The sequence below is a fragment of the Ambystoma mexicanum genome, chromosome 8 (assembly GCF_040938575.1).
Source record: "Ambystoma mexicanum isolate Mex_15411 chromosome 8, UKY_AmexF1_1, whole genome shotgun sequence".
Taxonomy (NCBI): Eukaryota; Metazoa; Chordata; class Amphibia; order Caudata; family Ambystomatidae; genus Ambystoma; species Ambystoma mexicanum.
Window position 1 is genome coordinate 1,307,747,981 of NC_090929.1, and position 19,171 is coordinate 1,307,767,151.

At 49.3% G+C, this 19,171-nt stretch overlaps 1 protein-coding gene across 2 annotated transcripts in view; it reads left to right on the top strand.

The window, feature by feature from the left end:
• Positions 1-19,171, top strand: part of STK32C (serine/threonine kinase 32C) — a 2,128,976-nt gene that overhangs the window by 142,357 nt on the left and 1,967,448 nt on the right. The gene's annotated exons all lie outside the window — the stretch shown is intronic.

The window sequence follows — 19,171 nt, forward strand, 5'->3', positions numbered from 1 at the left end:
GCAGGCCAGATTGTAGGTTTTAGGATCACCCAAAGGTTTCATCCTGAAAGGGCTGGCTCATGCCAGATTTGAGGTTTTAGGTCACCCAAAGGTTTCATCCTGAAAGGGCAGCCTGAGGCCACATTTGATGTTTTAGGGTCACCCAAAGGTTTCATCCTGAAAGGGCATCCTCAGGCCAGATTTGATGTTATAGGGTCACCCAAAGGTTTCATCCTGAAAAGTACAGCTCGGGTCAGATTTGATGTTTTAGCATCACCCAAAGGTTTCATCCTGAAAGGGCCGGCTCAGGACAGATTTTATGTTTTAGGGTCACCCACAGGTTTCATCCTGAAAGGGCAGCCTCAGGCCACATTTGATGTTTTAGGGTCACCCAAAGGTTTCATCCGGAAAGGGCAGGCTCAGGCCAGATTTGATGTTTTAGGGTCATCCAAAGGTTTCATCCTGAAAGGGCAGCCTCAGGCCAGATTTGATGTTTTAGGGTCACCCAAAGGTTTCATCCTGAAAGGGCCGGCTCAGGCCAGATTTCAGGTTTAAGGGTCACCCAAATGTTTCATCCTGAAAGGGCAGGCTCGGGCCACATTTGATGTTTTAGGGTCACCCAAAGGTTTCATCCTGAAAGGGGAGGCGCAGGCCAGATTGTAGGTTTTAGGGTCACCCAAAGGTTTCATTCTGAAAGGGCAGGCGCAGGCCAGATTGTAGGTTTTAGGATCACCCAAAGGTTTCATCCTGAAAGGGCTGGCTCATGCCAGATTTGAGGTTTTAGGGTCACCCAAAGGTTTCATCCTGAAAGGGCAGCCTCAGGCCACATTTGATGTTTTAGGGTCACCCAAAGGCTTCATCCGGAAAGGGCAGGCTCAGGCCAGATTTGATGTTTTAGGGTCACCCCAAGGTTTCATCCTGAAAGGGCATCCTCAGGCCAGATTTGATGTTTTATGGTCACCCAAAGGTTTCATCCTGAAAGTGCCGGCGCATGCCAGATTTGAGGTTTTAGGGTCACCCAAAGGTTTCATCCTGAAAGGGCAGGCTCAGGCCAGATTTGATGTTTTAGGGTCACCCAAAGGTTTCATCCTGAAAGGGCAGGTGCAGGCCATATTGTATGTTTTAGGGTCACCCAAAGGTTTCATCCTGAAAGGGCAGTCGCAGGCAAGATTGTAGGTTTTAGGGTCACCCAAAGGTTTCATCCTGAAAGGGCCAGCTCAGGCTAGATTTTAGGTTTTAGGGTCACCCAAAGGTTTCATCCTGAAAGGGCAGGCGCAGGCCAGATTGTAGGTTTTAGGGTCACCCAAAGGTTTCATTCTGAAAGGGCAGGCACAGGCCAGATTGTAGGTTTTAGGGTCACCCAAAGGTTTCATCCTGAAAGGCCAGGCGCAGGCCAGATTGTAGGTTTTAGGGTCACCCAAATGTTTCATCCTGAAAGGGCAGCCTCAGGCCACATTTGATGTTTTAGGGTCACCCAAAGGTTTCATCCGGAAAGGGCAGGTCAGGCCAGATTTGATGTTTTAGGGTCACCCAAAGGTTTCATCCTGAAAGGGCATCCTCAGGCCAGATTTGATGTTTTAGGGTCACCCAAAGGTTTCATCCTGAAAGGGCCGGCTCAGGCCAGATTTTAGGTTTTAGGGTCACCCAAAGGTTTCATCCTGAAAGGGCAGGCGCAGGCCAGATTGTAGGTTTTAGGGTCACCCAAAGGTTTCATCCTGAAAGGGCAGGCGCAGGCCAGATTTGATGTTTTAGGGTCACCCAAAGGTTTCATCCTGAAAGGGCAGGCTCGGGCCACATTTGATGTTTTAGGGTCACCCAAAGGTTTCATCCTGAAAGGGCAGGCTCGGGCCACATTTGATGTTATAGGGTCACCCAAAGGTTTCATCCTGAAAGGTACAGCCTCGGGTCAGATTTGATGTTTTAGCATCACCCAAAGGTTTCATCCTGAAAGGGCCGGCTCAGGCCAGATTTTATGTTTTAGGGTCACCCACAGGTTTCATCCTGAAAGGGCAGCCTCAGGCCACATTTGATGTTTTAGGGTCACCCAAAGGTTTCATCCGGAAAGGGCAGGCTCAGGCCAGATTTGATGTTTTAGGGTCACCCAAAGGTTTCATCCTGAAAGGGCCGGCTCAGGCCAGTTTTCAGGTTTAAGGGTCACCCAAATGTTTCATTCTGAAAGGGCAGGCGCAGGCCAGATTGTAGGTTTTAGGATCACCCAAAGGTTTCATCCTGAAAGGGCTGGCTCATGCCAGATTTGAGGTTTTAGGTCACCCAAAGGTTTCATCCTGAAAGGGCAGCCTGAGGCCACATTTGATGTTTTAGGGTCACCCAAAGGTTTCATCCTGAAAGGGCATCCTCAGGCCAGATTTGATGTTTTAGGGTCACCCAAAGGTTTCATCCTGAAAGGGCCGGCTCAGGCCAGATTTTAGGTTTTAGGGTCACCCAAAGGTTTCATCCTGAAAGGGCAGGCGCAGGCCAGATTGTAGGTTTTAGGGTCACCAAAAGGTTTCATCCTGAAAGGGCAGGCGCAGGCCAGATTGTATGTTTTAGGGTCACCCAAAGGTTTCATCCTGAAAGGGAAGCCTCAGGCCAGATTTGATGTTTTAGGGTCACCCAAAGGTTTCATCCTGAAAGGGCAGGCTCGGGCCACATTTGATGTTATAGGGTCACCCAAAGGTTTCATCCTGAAAGGTACAGCCTCGGGTCAGATTTGATGTTTTAGCATCACCCAAAGGTTTCATCCTGAAAGGGCCGGCTCAGGACAGATTTTATGTTTTAGGGTCACCCACAGGTTTCATCCTGAAAGGGCAGCCTCAGGCCACATTTGATGTTTTAGGGTCACCCAAAGGTTTCATCCGGAAAGGGCAGGCTCAGGCGAGATTTGATGTTTTAGGGTCACCCAAAGGTTTCATCCTGAAAGGGCAGCCTCAGGCCAGATTTGATGTTTTAGGGTCACCCAAAGGTTTCATCCTGAAAGGGCCGGCTCAGGCCAGATTTCAGGTTTAAGGGTCACCCAAATGTTTCATCCTGAAAGGTCAGGCTCGGGCCACATTTGATGTTTTAGGGTCACCCAAAGGTTTCATCCTGAAAGGGGAGGCGCAGGCCAGATTGTAGGTTTTAGGGTCACCCAAAGGTTTCATTCTGAAAGGGCAGGCGCAGGCCAGATTTGAGGTTTTAGGGTCACCCAAAGGTTTCATCCTGAAAGGGCAGCCTCAGGCCACATTTGATGTTTTAGGGTCACCCAAAGGTTTCATCCGGAAAGGGCAGGCTCAGGCCAGATTTGATGTTTTAGGGTCACCCCAAGGTTTCATCCTGAAAGGGCATCCTCAGGCCAGATTTGATGTTTTATGGTCACCCAAAGGTTTCATCCTGAAAGTGCCGGCTCATGCCAGATTTGAGGTTTTAGGGTCACCCAAAGGTTTCATCCTGAAAGGGCAGGCTCAGGCCAGATTTGATGTTTTAGGGTCACCCAAAGGTTTCATCCTGAAAGGGCAGGTGCAGGCCATATTGTATGTTTTAGGGTCACCCAAAGGTTTCATCCTGAAAGGGCAGTCGCAGGCAAGATTGTAGGTTTTAGGGTCACCCAAAGGTTTCATCCTGAAAGGGCCAGCTCAGGCTAGATTTTAGGTTTTAGGGTCACCCAAAGGTTTCATCCTGAAAGGGCAGGCTCTGGCCACATTTGATGTTTTAGGGTCACCCAAAGGTTTCATCCTGAAAGGGCAGGCGCAGGCCAGATTGTAGGTTTTATGGTCACACAAAGGTTTTATTCTGAAAGGGCAGGCCGCAGGCCAGATTTGAGGTTTTAGGGTCAACCAAAGGTTTCATCCTGAAAGGGCAGCCTCAGGCCACATTTGATGTTTTAGGGTCACCCAAAGGTTTCACCCTGAAAGGGCAGGATCAGGCCAGGTTTGATGTTCTAGGGACACCCAAAGGTTTCATCCTGAAAGGGCATCCTCAGGCCAGATTTGATGTTTTACGGTCACCCAAAGGTTTCATCCTGAAAGGGCCGACTCAGGCCAGATTTTAGGTTTTAGGGTCACCCAAAGGTTTCATCCTGAAAGGGCAGGCTCGGGCCAGATTTGATATTTTAGGGTCACCCAAAGGTTTCATCCTGAAAGGGCAGGCACAGGCCAGATTGTAGGTTTTAGGGTCACCCAAAGGTTTCATCCTGAAAGGGCAGGCGCAGGCCAGATTGTAGGCTTTAGGGTCACCCAAAGGTTTCATCCTGGAAGGGCAGGCTCAGGCCAGATTGTAGGTTTTAGGGTCACCCAAAGGTTTCATCCTGAAAGGGCAGGCTAGGCCAGATTTGATGTTTTAGGGTCACCCAAAGGTTTCATCCTGAAAGGGCAGGCTAGGCCAGATTTGATGTTTTAGGGTCACCCAAAGGTTTCATCCTGAAAGGGCAGGCTCGGGCCAGATTTGATCTTTTAGGGTCAACCAAAGGTTTCATCCTGAAAGGGCAGGCACTGGCCAGATTGAGGTTTTAGGGTCACCTAAAGGTTTCATCCTGAAAGGGCAGCCACAGGCCAGATTTGATGTTTTAGGGTTACCCAAAGGTTTCTTCCTGAAAGGGCCGGCTCAGGCCAGATTTTCGGATTTAGGGTCACCCAACGGTTTCTTCCTGAAAGGGCCGGCTCAGGCCAGATTTTAGGTTTTAGTGTCACCCAAAGGTTTCATCCTGAAAGGTACAGCCTCGGGTCAGATTTGATGTTTTAGCGTCACCCAAAGGTTTCATCCTGAAAGGGCCGGCTCAGCCAGATTTGATGTTTTAGGGTCACCCAAAGGTTTCATCCTGAAAGGGCCAGCTCATGCCAGATTTGAGGTTTTAGGGTCACCCAAAGGTTTCATCCGGAAAGGGCAGGCGCAGGCCAGATTGTAGGTTTTAGGGTCATCCAAAGGTTTCATTCTGAAAGGGCAGGCGCAGGCCAGATTGTAGGTTTTAGGGTCACCCAAAGGTTTCATCCTGAAAGGGCCGGCTCATGCCAGATTTGAGGTTTTAGGGTCAACCAAAGGTTTCATCCTGAAAGGGCAGCCTCAGGCCACATTTGATGTTTTAGGGTCACCCAAAGGTTTCATCCTGAAAGGGCAGGCTTAGGCCAGATTTGATGTTTTTGGGTTACCCAAAGGTTTCATCCCGAAAGGGCATCCTTAGGCCAGATTTGATGTTTTAGGGTCACCCAAAGGTTTCATCCTGAAAGGGCCGGCTCAGGCCAGATTTTAGGTTTTAGGGTCACCCAAAGCTTTCATCCCGAAAGGGCAGGCTCCTGCCAGATTTGATGTTTTAGGGTCACCCAAAGGTTTCAGCCTGAAAGTGCAGGCTCAGGCCAGATTGTAGGTTTTAGGGTCACCCAAAGGTTTCATCCTGAAAGGGCAGCCTCAGGCCAGATTTGATGTTTTAGGGTCACCCAAAGGTTTCTTCCTGAAAGGGCCGGCTCAGGCCAGATTTTAGGTTTTAGGGTCACCCAAAGGTTTCATCCTGAAAGGGCTGGCTCATACCAGATTTGAGGTTTTAGGTTCACCCGAAGGTTTCAAACTGAAAGGCCCGGCTCAGGCCAGATTTGAGGTTTTAGGGTCACCCAAAGGTTTCATCCTGAAAGAGCAGGCACAGGCCAGATTGTAGTTTTTAGGGTCACACAAAGGTTTCATCCTGAAAGGGCAGGCGCAGGCCAGATTGGAGGTTTTAGGGTCACACAAAGGTTTCATTCTGAAAGGGCAGGCGCAGGCCAGATTGTAGGTTTTAGGGTCACCCAAAGGTTTCATCCTGAAAGGCCTGCTCATGCCAGATTTGAGGTTTTAGGGTCAACCAAAGGCTTCATCCTGAAAGGGCACCCTCAGGCTACATTTGATGTTTTAGGGTCACCCAAAGGTTTCATCCTGAAAGGTCAGGCTCAAGCCAGATTTGATGTTTTAGGGTCACCCAAAGGTTCCATCCTGAAAGGGCATCCTCAGGCCAGATTTGATGTTTTAGCGTCACCCAAAGGTTTCATTCTGAAAGGTCCGGCTCAGGCCAGATTGGAGGTTTTAGGGTCACACAAAGGTTTCATTCTGAAAGGGCAGGCTCAGGCCAGATTATAGGTTTTAGGGTATCCCAAAGGTTTCATCCTGAAAGGGCACGCTCACGCCAGATTTGATGTTTTAGGGTCACCCAAAGGTTTCATCCTGAAAGGGCAGGCTCGGGCCAGATTTAATGTTTTAGGGTCACCCAAAGGTTTCATCCTGAAAGGGCCGGCTCATGCCAGATTTGAGGTTTTAGGGTCACCCAAAGGTTTCATCCTGAAAGGGCAGCCTCAGGCCACATTTGATGTTTTAGGGTCACCCAAAGGTTTCATCCCAAAAGGGCAGGCTCAGGCCAGATTTGATGTTTAGGGTCACCCAAAGGTTTCATCCTGAAAGGGCATCCTCAGACCAGATTTTAGGTTTTAGGGTCACCCAAAGGTTTCATCCTGAAAGGGCAGGCTCGGGCCAGATTTGATGTTTTAGGGTCACCCAAAGGTTTCATCCTGAAAGGGCAGGTGCAGGCCAGATTGTAGGTTTTAGGGTCACCCAAAGGTTTCATCCTGAAAGTGCAGGCGCAGGCCAGATCGTAGGTTTTAGGGTCACCCAAAGGTCTCATCCTGAAAGGGCAGCCTCAGGCCAGATTTGATGTTTTAGGGTCACCCAAAGGTTTCATCCTGGAAGGTACAGCCTCGGGTCAGATTTGATGTTTTAGCATCACCCAAAGGTTTCATCCTGAAAGGGCCGGCTCAGGCCAGATTTTATGTTTTAGGATCACCCACAGGTTTCATCCTGAAAGGGCAGCCTCAGGCCACATTTGATGTTTTAGGGTCACCCAAAGGTTTCATCCGGAAAGGGCAGGCACAGGCCAGATTTCAGGTTTTAGGGTCACCCAAAGGTTTCATCCTGAAAGGGCAGGCTCGGGCCACATTTGATGTTTTTGGGTCACCCAAAGGTTTCATCCTGAAAGGGCAGGCTCAGGCCAGATTGTAGGTTTTAGGGTCACCCAAAGGTTTCATTCTGAAAGGGCAGGCGCAGGCCAGATTGTAGGTTTTAGGATCACCCAAAGGTTTCATCCTGAAAGGGCCGGCTCATGCCAGATTTGAGGTTTTAGGGTCACCCAAAGGTTTCATCCTGAAAGGGCAGCCTCAGGCCACATTTGATGTTTTAGGGTCACCCAAAGGTTTCATTCGGAAAGGGCAGGCACAGGCCAGATTTCAGGTTTTAGGGTCACCCAAAGGTTTCATCCTGAAAGGGCAGGCGCAGGCCAGATTGTAGGTTTTAGGGTCACCCAAAGGTTTCATTCTGAAAGGGCAGGCGCAGGCCAGATTGTAGGTTTTAGGATCACCCAAAGGTTTCATCCTGAAAGGGCCGGCTCATGCCAGATTTGAGGTTTTAGGGTCACCCAAAGGTTTCATCCTGAAAGGGCAGCCTCAGGCCACATTTGATGTTTTAGGGTCACCCAAAGGTTTCATTCGGAAAGGGCAGGCTCCGGCCAGATTTGATGTTTTAGGGTCACCCTAAGGTTTCATCCTGAAAGGGCATCCTCAGGCCAGATTTGATGTTTTAGGGTCACCCAAAGGTTTTATCCTGAAAGTGCTGGCACATGCCAGATTTGAGGTTTTAGGGTCACATAAAGGTTTCATCCTGAAAGGGCAGGCTCGGGCCAGATTTGATGTTTTAGGGTCACCCAAAGGTTTCATCCTGAAAGGGCAGGCGCAGGCCAGATTGTAGGTTTTAGGGTCACCCAAAGGTTTCATCCTGAAAGGGCCAGCTCAGGCTAGATTTTAGGTTTTAGGGTCACCCAAAGGTTTCATCCTGAAAGGGCAGGCTCGGGCTAGATTTGATGTTTTAGGGTCACCCAAAGCTTTCATCCTGAAAGGGCAGGTGCAGGCCAGATTGTAGGTTTTAGGGTCACCCAAAGGTTTCATCCTGAAACGGCAGACGAAGGCCAGATTGTAGGTTTTAGGGTCACCCAAAGGTTTGATCCTGAAAGGGCAGCCTCAGGCCACATTTGATGTTTTAGGGTCACCCAAAGGTTTCATCCTGAAAGGGCTGGCTCAGGCCAGAATTTAGGTTTTAGGGTCACCCAAAGGTTTCCTCCTGAAAGGGCAGGCTCCGGCCAGATTTGATGTTTTAGGGTCACCCAAAGGTTTCATCCTGAAAGAGCAGGCACAGGCCAGATTGTAGGTTTTAGGGTCACCCAAAGGTTTCATCCTGAAAGGGCAGGCGCAGGCCAGATTGTAGGTTTTAGGGTGACCCAAAGGTTTCATCCGGAAAGGGCAGGCTCAGGCCAGATTTGATGATTTAGGTTCACCCAAAGGTTTCATCCTTAAAGGGCAGCCTCAGGCCAGATTTGATGTTTTAGGGTCACCCAAAGGTTTCATCCTGAAAGGGCCGTCTCAGGCCAGTTTTTAAGTGTTAGGGTCACCCAAAGGTTTCATCCTGAAAGGGCAGGCTCGGGCCACATTTGATGTTTTAGGGTCACCCAAAGGTTTCATCCTGAAAGGGCAGGCGCAGGCCAGATTGTAGGTTTTATGGTCACACAAAGGTTTCATTCTGAAAGGGCAGGCCGCAGGCCAGATTTGAGGTTTTAGGGTCAACCAAAGGTTTCATCCTGAAAGGGCAGCCTCAGGCCACATTTGATGTTTTAGGGTCACCCAAAAATTTCATCCTGAAAGGGCAGGCTCAGGCCAGATTTGATGTTTTAGGGTCACCCAAAGGTTTCATCCTGAAAGGGCATCCTCAGGCCAGATTTGATGTTTTAGGGTCACCCAAAGGTTTCATCCTGAAAGGGCAGACTCAGGCCAGATTTTAGGTTTTAGGGTCACCCAAAGGTTTCATCCTGAAAGGGCAGGCTCGGGCCAGATTTGATATTTTAGGGTCACCCAAAGGTTTCATCCTGAAAGGGCAGGCACAGGCCAGATTGTAGGTTTTAGGGTCACCCAAAGGTTTCATCCTGAAAGGGCAGGAGCAGGCCAGATTGTAGGCTTTAGGGTCACCCAAAGGTTTCATCCTGAAAGGGCAGGCTCAGGCCAGATTGTAGGTTTTAGGGTCACCCAAAGGTTTCATCCTGAAAGGGCAGGCTAGGCCAGATTTGATGTTTTAGGGTCACCCAAAGGTTTCATCCTGAAAGGGCAGGCTAGGCCAGATTTGATGTTTTAGGGTCACCCAAAGGTTTCATCCTGAAAGGGCAGGCTCGGGCCAGATTTGATGTTTTAGGGTCACCCAAAGGTTTCATCCTGAAAGGACAGGCGCAGGCAAGATTGTAGGTTTTATTGTCACCTAAAGGATTCATCCTGAAAGGGTAGCCTCAGGCCAGATTTGATGTTTTAGGGTCAGCCAAAGGTTTCTTCCTGAAAGGGCCGGCTCAGCCAGATTTGATGTTTTAGGGTCACCCAAAGGTTTCATCCTGAAAGGGCCGGCTCATGCCAGATTTGAGGTTTTAGGGTCACCCAAAGGTTTCATCCTGAAAGGGCCGGCTCAGGCCAGTTTTTAGGTTTTAGGGTCACCCAAAGGTTTCATCCTGAAAGGGCAGGCTCGGGCCACATTTGATGTTTTAGGGTCACCCAAAGGTTTTATCCTGAAAGGGCATGCGTAGGCCAGATTGTAGGTTTTAGGGTCACCCAAAGGTTTCATCCTGAAAGGGCAGGCTAGGCCAGATTTGATGTTTTAGGGTCACCCAAAGGTTTCATCCTGAAAGGGCAGGCTAGGCCAGATTTGATGTTTTAGGGTCACCCAAAGGTTTCATCCTGAAAGGGCAGGCACAGGCCAGATGGAGCTTTTAGGGTCACCTAAAGGTTTCATCCTGAAAGGGCAGCCTCAGGCCAGATTTGATGTTTTAGGGTCACCCAAAGGTTTCTTCCTGAAAGGGCCCGCTCAGGCCAGATTTTTTGGATTTAGGGTCACCCAACGGTTTCTTCCTGAAAGGGCAGGCGCAGGCCAGATTGTAGGTTTTAGGGTCACCCAAAGGTTTCATCCTGAAAGGGCAGGTGCAGGCCAGATTGCAGGTTTTAGGGTCACCCAAAGGTTTCATCCTGAAAGGGAAGCCTCAGGCCAGATTTGATGTTTTAGGGTCACCCAAAGGTTTCATCCTGAAAGGGCAGGCTCGGGCCACATTTGATGTTATAGGGTCACCCAAAGGTTTCATCCTGAAAGGTACAGCCTCGGGTCAGATTTGATGTTTTAGCATCACCCAAAGGTTTCATCCTGAAAGGGCCGGCTCAGGCCAGATTTTATGTTTTAGGGTCACCCACAGGTTTCATCCTGAAAGGGCAGCCTCAGGCCACATTTGATGTTTTAGGGTCACCCAAAGGTTTCATCCGGAAAGGGCAGGCTCAGGCCAGATTTGATGTTTTAGGGTCACCCAAAGTTTTCATCCTGAAAGGGCCGGCTCAGGCCAGATTTCAGGTTTAAGGGTCACCCAAATGTTTCATTCTGAAAGGGCAGGCGCAGGCCAGATTGTAGGTTTTAGGATCACCCAAAGGTTTCATCCTGAAAGGGCTGGCTCATGCCAGATTTGAGGTTTTAGGTCACCCAAAGGTTTCATCCTGAAAGGGCAGCCTGAGGCCACATTTGATGTTTTAGGGTCACCCAAAGGTTTCATCCTGAAAGGGCATCCTCAGGCCAGATTTGATGTTTTAGGGTCACCCAAAGGTTTCATCCTGAAAGGGCCGGCTCAGGCCAGATTTTAGGTTTTAGGGTCACCCAAAGGTTTCATCCTGAAAGGGCAGGCGCAGGCCAGATTGTAGGTTTTAGGGTCACCAAAAGGTTTCATCCTGAAAGGGCAGGCGCAGGCCAGATTGTATGTTTTAGGGTCACCCAAAGGTTTCATCCTGAAAGGGAAGCCTCAGGCCAGATTTGATGTTTTAGGGTCACCCAAAGGTTTCATCCTGAAAAGGCAGGCTCGGGCCACATTTGATGTTATAGGGTCACCCAAAGGTTTCATCCTGAAAAGTACAGCCTCGGGTCAGATTTGATGTTTTAGCATCACCCAAAGGTTTCATCCTGAAAGGGCCGGCTCAGGACAGATTTTATGTTTTAGGGTCACCCACAGGTTTCATCCTGAAAGGGCAGCCTCAGGCCACATTTGATGTTTTAGGGTCACCCAAAGGTTTCATCCGGAAAGGGCAGGCTCAGGCCAGATTTGATGTTTTAGGGTCACCCAAAGGTTTCATCCTGAAAGGGCAGCCTCAGGCCAGATTTGATGTTTTAGGGTCACCCAAAGGTTTCATCCTGAAAGGGCCGGCTCAGGCCAGATTTCAGGTTTAAGGGTCACCCAAATGTTTCATCCTGAAAGGTCAGGCTCGGGCCACATTTGATGTTTTAGGGTCACCCAAAGGTTTCATCCTGAAAGGGGAGGCGCAGGCCAGATTGTAGGTTTTAGGGTCACCCAAAGGTTTCATTCTGAAAGGGCAGGCGCAGGCCAGATTGTAGGTTTTAGGATCACCCAAAGGTTTCATCCTGAAAGGGCTGGCTCATGCCAGATTTGAGGTTTTAGGGTCACCCAAAGGTTTCATCCTGAAAGGGCAGCCTCAGGCCACATTTGATGTTTTAGGGTCACCCAAAGGTTTCATCCGGAAAGGGCAGGCTCAGGCCAGATTTGATGTTTTAGGGTCACCCCAAGGTTTCATCCTGAAAGGGCATCCTCAGGCCAGATTTGATGTTTTATGGTCACCCAAAGGTTTCATCCTGAAAGTGCCGGCTCATGCCAGATTTGAGGTTTTAGGGTCACCCAAAGGTTTCATCCTGAAAGGGCAGGCTCAGGCCAGATTTGATGTTTTAGGGTCACCCAAAGGTTTCATCCTGAAAGGGCAGGTGCAGGCCATATTGTATGTTTTAGGGTCACCCAAAGGTTTCATCCTGAAAGGGCAGTCGCAGGCAAGATTGTAGGTTTTAGGGTCACCCAAAGGTTTCATCCTGAAAGGGCCAGCTCAGGCTAGATTTTAGGTTTTAGGGTCACCCAAAGGTTTCATCCTGAAAGGGCAGGCTCGGGCCAGATTTGATGTTTTATGGTCACCCAAAGGTTTCATCCTGAAAGGGCAGGTGCAGGCCAGATTGTAGGTTTTAGGGTCATCCAAAGGTTTCATCCTGAAAGGGCAGCCTCAGGCCACATTTGATGTTTTAGGGTCACCCAAAGGTTTTTTTCCTGAAAGGGCCGGATCAGGCCAGATTTTAGATTTTAGGGTCACACAAAGGTTTCTTCCTGAAAGGTTCGGCTCAGGCCAGATTTTAGGTTTTAGGGTCACCCAAAGGTTTCATCCTGAAAGGGCAGTCTCGGGCCAGATTTGATGTTTTAGGGTCACCCAAAGGTTTCATCCTGAAAGGGCAGGCGCAGGCCAGATTGTAGGTTTTAGGGTCACCCAAAGGTTTCATCCTGAAAGGGCAGGCGCAGGCCAGATTGTAGGTTTTAGGGTCACCCAAAGGTTTCATCCGGAAAGGGCAGGCTCAGGCCAGTTTTTAGGTTTTAGGGTCACCCACAGGTTTCATCCTGAATGGGCAGGCTCTGGCCACATTTGATGTTTTAGGGTCACCCAAAGGTTTCATCCTGAAAGGGCAGGCGCAGGCCAGATTGTAGGTTTTATGGTCACACAAAGGTTTTATTCTGAAAGGGCAGGCCGCAGGCCAGATTTGAGGTTTTAGGGTCAACCAAAGGTTTCATCCTGAAAGGGCAGCCTCAGGCCACATTTGATGTTTTAGGGTCACCCAAAGGTTTCACCCTGAAAGGGCAGGATCAGGCCAGGTTTGATGTTTTAGGGACACCCAAAGGTTTCATCCTGAAAGGGCATCCTCAGGCCAGATTTGATGTTTTACGGTCACCCAAAGGTTTCATCCTGAAAGGGCCGACTCAGGCCAGATTTTAGGTTTTAGGGTCACCCAAAGGTTTCATCCTGAAAGGGCAGGCTCGGGCCAGATTTGATATTTTAGGGTCACCCAAAGGTTTCATCCTGAAAGGGCAGGCACAGGCCAGATTGTAGGTTTTAGGGTCACCCAAAGGTTTCATCCTGAAAGGGCAGGCGCAGGCCAGATTGTAGGCTTTAGGGTCACCCAAAGGTTTCATCCTGGAAGGGCAGGCTCAGGCCAGATTGTAGGTTTTAGGGTCACCCAAAGGTTTCATCCTGAAAGGGCAGGCTAGGCCAGATTTGATGTTTTAGGGTCACCCAAAGGTTTCATCCTGAAAGGGCAGGCTAGGCCAGATTTGATGTTTTAGGGTCACCCAAAGGTTTCATCCTGAAAGGGCAGGCTCGGGCCAGATTTGATCTTTTAGGGTCAACCAAAGGTTCATCCTGAAAGGGCAGGCACTGGCCAGATTGAGGTTTTAGGGTCACCTAAAGGTTTCATCCTGAAAGGGCAGGCTTAGGCCAGATTTTATGTTTTTGGGTTACCCAAAGGTTTCATCCCGAAAGGGCATCCTCAGGCCAGATTTGATGTTTTAGGGTCACCCAAAGGTTTCATCCTGAAAGGGCCGGCTCAGGCCAGATTTTAGGTTTTAGGGTCACCCAAAGCTTTCATCCCGAAAGGGCAGGCTCCTGCCAGATTTGATGTTTTAGGGTCACCCAAAGGTTTCATCCTGAAAGGGCAGGCTCAGGCCAGATTGTAGGTTTTAGGGTCACCCAAAGGTTTCATCCTGAAAGGGCAGCCTCAGGCCAGATTTGATGTTTTAGGGTCACCCAAAGGTTTCTTCCTGAAAGGGCCGGCTCAGGCCAGATTTTAGGTTTTAGGGTCACCCAAAGGTTTCATCCTGAAAGGGCTGGCTCATACCAGATTTGAGGTTTTAGGTTCACCCGAAGGTTTCAAACTGAAAGGCCCGGCTCAGGCCAGATTTGAGGTTTTAGGGTCACCCAAAGGTTTCATCCTGAAAGAGCAGGCACAGGCCAGATTGTAGTTTTTAGGGTCACACAAAGGTTTCATTCTGAAAGGGCAGGCGCAGGCCAGATTGTAGGTTTTAGGGTCACCCAAAGGTTTCATCCTGAAAGGGCCGGCTCATGCCAGATTTGAGGTTTTAGGGTCAACCAAATGATTCATCCTGAAAGGGAACCCTCAGGCCACATTTGATGTTTTAGGGTCACCCAAAGGTTTCATCCTGAAAGGGCAGGCTCGGGCCAGATTTGATTTTTTAGGGTCACCCAAATGATTCATCCTGAAAGGGCAGGCGCAGGCCAGATTGGAGGTTTTAGGGTCACACAAAGGTTTCATTCTGAAAGGGCAGGCGCAGGCCAGATTGTAGGTTTTAGGGTCACCCAAAGGTTTCATCCTGAAAGGCCTGCTCATGCCAGATTTGAGGTTTTAGGGTCAACCAAAGGATTCATCCTGAAAGGGCACCCTCAGGCTACATTTGATGTTTTAGGGTCACCCAAAGGTTTCATCCTGAAAGGTCAGGCTCAAGCCAGATTTGATGTTTTAGGGTCACCCAAAGGTTCCATCCTGAAAGGGCATCCTCAGGCCAGATTTGATGTTTTAGGGTCACCCAAAGGTTTCATTCTGAAAGGTCCGGCTCAGGCCAGATTGGAGGTTTTAGGGTCACACAAAGGTTTCATTCTGAAAGGGCAGGCTCAGCCCAGATTATAGGTTTTAGGGTATCCCAAAGGTTTCATCCTGAAAGGGCACGCTCACGCCAGATTTGATGTTTTAGGGTCACCCAAAGGTTTCATCCTGAAAGGGCAGGCTCGGGCCAGATTTAATATTTTAGGGTCACACAAAGGTTTCATCCTGAAAGGGCAGGCGCAGGCCAGATTGTAGGTTTTAGGGTCACCTAAAGGTTTCATCCTGAAAGGGCAGACGCAGGCCAGATTGTAGGTTTTAGGGTCACCCAAAGGTTTCTTCCTGAAAGGGCCAGCTCAGGCCAGATTTTAGGTTTTAGGGTATCCCAAAGGGTTCTTCCTGAAAGGGCCGGATCAGGCCAGGTTTTAGGTTTTAGTGTCACCCAAAGATTTCATCCTGAAAGGTACAGCCTCGGGTCAGATTTGATGTTTTAGCGTCACCCAAAGGTTTCATCCTGAAAGGGCCGGCTCATGCCAGATTTGAGGTTTTAGGGTCACCCAAAGGTTTCATCCTGAAAGGGCAGACTCAGGCCACATTTGATGTTTTAGGGTCACCCAAAGGTTTCATTCGGAAAGGGCAGGCACAGGCCAGATTTGATGTTTTAGGGTCACCCTAAGGTTTCATCCTGAAAGGGCATCCTCAGGCCAGATTTGATGTTTTAGGGTCACCCAAAGGTTTTATCCTGAAAGTGCTGGCACATGCCAGATTTGAGGTTTTAGGGTCACATAAAGGTTTCATCCTGAAAGGGCAGGCTCGGGCCAGATTTGATGTTTTAGGGTCACCCAAAGGTTTCATCCTGAAAGGGCAGGCGCAGGCCAGATTGTAGGTTTTAGGGTCACCCAAAGGTTTCATCCTGAAAGGGCCAGCTCAGGCTAGATTTTAGGTTTTAGGGTCACCCAAAGGTTTCATCCTGAAAGGGCAGGCTCGGGCTAGATTTGATGTTTTAGGGTCACCCAAAGGTTTCATCCTGAAAGGGCAGGTGCAGGCCAGATTGTAGGTTTTAGGGTCACCCAAAGGTTTCATCCTGAAACGGCAGACGAAGGCCAGATTGTAGGTTTTAGGGTCACCCAAAGGTTTCATCCTGAAAGGGCAGGCTCGGGCCACATTTGATGTTTTAGGGTCACCCAAAGGTTTCATCCTGAAAGGGCAGGCGCAGGCCAGATTGTAGGTTTTATGGTCACACAAAGGTTTCATTCTGAAAGGGCAGGCCGCAGGCCAGATTTGAGGTTTTAGGGTCAACCAAAGGTTTCATCCTGAAAGGGCAGCCTCAGGCCACATTTGATGTTTTAGGGTCACCCAAAAATTTCATCCTGAAAGGGCAGGCTCAGGCCAGATTTGATGTTTTAGGGTCACCCAAAGGTTTCATCCTGAAAGGGCATCCTCAGGCCAGATTTGATGTTTTAGGGTCACCCAAAGGTTTCATCCTGAAAGGGCAGACTCAGGCCAGATTTTAGGTTTTAGGGTCACCCAAAGGTTTCATCCTGAAAGAGCAGGCTCGGGCCAGATTTGATATTTTAGGGTCACCCAAAGGTTTCATCCTGAAAGGGCAGGCACAGGCCAGATTGTAGGTTTTAGGGTCACCCAAAGGTTTCATCCTGAAAGGGCAGGAGCAGGCCAGATTGTAGGCTTTAGGGTCACCCAAAGGTTTCATCCTGAAAGGGCAGGCTAGGCCAGATTTGATGTTTTAGGGTCACCCAAAGGTTTCATCCTGAAAGGGCAGGCTAGGCCAGATTTGATGTTTTAGGGTCACCCAAAGGTTTCATCCTGAAAGGGCAGGCTCGGGCCAGATTTGATGTTTTAGGGTCACCCAAAGGTTTCATCCTGAAAGGACAGGCGCAGGCAAGATTGTAGGTTTTATTGTCACCTAAAGGATTCATCCTGAAAGGGTAGCCTCAGGCCAGATTTGATGTTTTAGGGTCACCCAAAGGTTTCTTCCTGAAAGGGCCGGCTCAGGCCAGATTTTCGGATTTAGGGTCACCCAACGGTTTCTTCCTGAAAGGGCCGGCTCAGTCCCGATTTTATGTTTTAGTGTCATCCAAAGGTTTCATCCTGAAAGGTGCAGCCTCGGGTCAGATTTGATGTTTTAGCGTCACCCAAAGGTTTCATCCTGAAAGGGCCGGCTCAGCCAGATTTGATGTTTTAGGGTCACCCAAAGGTTTCATCCTGAAAGGGCCGGCTCATGCCAGATTTGAGGTTTTAGGGTCACCCAAAGGTTTCATCCTGAAAGGGCCGGCTCAGGCCAGTTTTTAGGTTTTAGGGTCACCCAAAGGTTTCATCCTGAAAGGGCAGGCTCGGGCCACATTTGATGTTTTAGGGTCACCCAAAGGTTTTATCCTGAAAGGGCATGCGTAGGCCAGATTGTAGGTTTTAGGGTCACCCAAAGGTTTCATCCTGAAAGGGCAGGCTAGGCCAGATTTGATGTTTTAGGGTCACCCAAAGGTTTCATCCTGAAAGGGCAGGCTAGGCCAGATTTGATGTTTTAGGGTCACCCAAAGGTTTCATCCTGAAAGGGCAGGCTCGGGCCAGATTTGATGTTTTAGGGTCACACAAAGGTTTCATCCTGAAAGGGCAGGCACAGGCCAGATGGAGCTTTTAGGGTCACCTAAAGGTTTCATCCTGAAAGGGCAGCCTCAGGCCAGATTTGATGTTTTAGGGTCACCCAAAGGTTTCTTCCTGAAAGGGCCCGCTCAGGCCAGATTTTTTGGATTTAGGGTCACCCAACGGTTTCTTCCTGAAAGGGCCGGCTCAGGCCGATTTTAGGTTTTAGTTTCACCCAAAGGTTTCATCCTGAAAGGTACAGCCTCGGGTCACATTTGATGTTTTAGCGTCACCCAAAGGTTTCATCCTGAAAGGGCAGGCGCAGGCCAGATTGTAGGTTTAAGGGTCACCCAAAGGTTTCATCCTGAAAGGGCAGGTGCAGGCCAGATTGCAGGTTTTAGGGTCACCCAAAGGTTTCATCCTGAAAGGGAAGCCTCAGGCCAGATTTGATGTTTTAGGGTCACCCAAAGGTTTCATCCTGAAAGGGCAGGCTCGGGCCACATTTGATGTTATAGGGTCACCCAAAGGTTTCATCCTGAAAGGTACAGCCTCGGGTCAGATTTGATGTTTTAGCATCACCCAAAGGTTTCATCCTGAAAGGGCCGGCTCAGGCCAGATTTTATGTTTTAGGGTCACCCACAGGTTTCATCCTGAAAGGGCAGCCTCAGGCCACATTTGATGTTTTAGGGTCACCCAAAGGTTTCATCCGGAAAGGGCAGGCTCAGGCCAGATTTGATGTTTTAGGGTCACCCAAAGGTTTCATCCTGAAAGGGCCGGCTCAGGCCAGATTTCAGGTTTAAGGGTCACCCAAATGTTTCATTCTGAAAGGGCAGGCGCAGGCCAGATTGTAGGTTTTAGGATCACCCAAAGGTTTCATCCTGAAAGGGCTGGCTCATGCCAGATTTGAGGTTTTAGGTCACCCAAAGGTTTCATCCTGAAAGGGCAGCCTGAGGCCACATTTGATGTTTTAGGGTCACCCAAAGGTTTCATCCTGAAAGGGCATCCTCAGGCCAGATTTGATGTTTTAGGGTCACCCAAAGGTTTCATCCTGAAAGGGCCGGCTCAGGCCAGATTTTAGGTTTTAGGGTCACCCAAAGGTTTCATCCTGAAAGGGCAGGCGCAGGCCAGATTGTAGGTTTTAGGGTCACCAAAAGGTTTCATCCTGAAAGGGCAGGCGCAGGCCAGATTGTATGTTTTAGGGTCACCCAAAGGTTTCATCCTGAAAGGGAAGCCTCAGGCCAGATTTGATGTTTTAGGGTCACCCAAAGGTTTCATCCTGAAAAGGCAGGCTCGGGCCACATTTGATGTTATAGGGTCACCCAAAGATTTCATCCTGAAAAGTACAGCCTCGGGTCAGATTTGATGTTTTAGCATCACCCAAAGGTTTCATCCTGAAAGGGCCGGCTCAGGACAGATTTTATGTTTTAGGGTCACCCACAGGTTTCATCCTGAAAGGGCAGCCTCAGGCCACATTTGATGTTTTAGGGTCACCCAAAGGTTTCATCCGGAAAGGGCAGGCTCAGGCCAGATTTGATGTTTTAGGGTCACCCAAAGGTTTCATCCTGAAAGGGCAGCCTCAGGCCAGATTTGATGTTTTAGGGTCACCCAAAGGTTTCATCCTGAAAGGGCCGGCTCAGGCCAGATTTCAGGTTTAAGGGTCACCCAAATGTTTCATCCTGAAAGGTCAGGCTCGGGCCACATTTGATGTTTTAGGGTCACCCAAAGGTTTCATCCTGAAAGGGGAGGCGCAGGCCAGATTGTAGGTTTTAGGGTCACCCAAAGGTTTCATTCTGAAAGGGCAGGCGCAGGCCAGATTGTAGGTTTTAGGATCACCCAAAGGTTTCATCCTGAAAGGGCTGGCTCATGCCAGATTTGAGGTTTTAGGGTCACCCAAAGGTTTCATCCTGAAAGGGCAGCCTCAGGCCACATTTGATGTTTTAGGGTCACCCAAAGGTTTCATCCGGAAAGGGCAGGCTCAGGCCAGATTTGATGTTTTAGGGTCACCCCAAGGTTTCATCCTGAAAGGGCAGCCTCAGGCCACATTTGATGTTTTAGGGTCACCCAAAGGTTTCATCCGGAAAGGGCAGGCTCAGGCCAGATTTGATGTTTTAGGGTCACC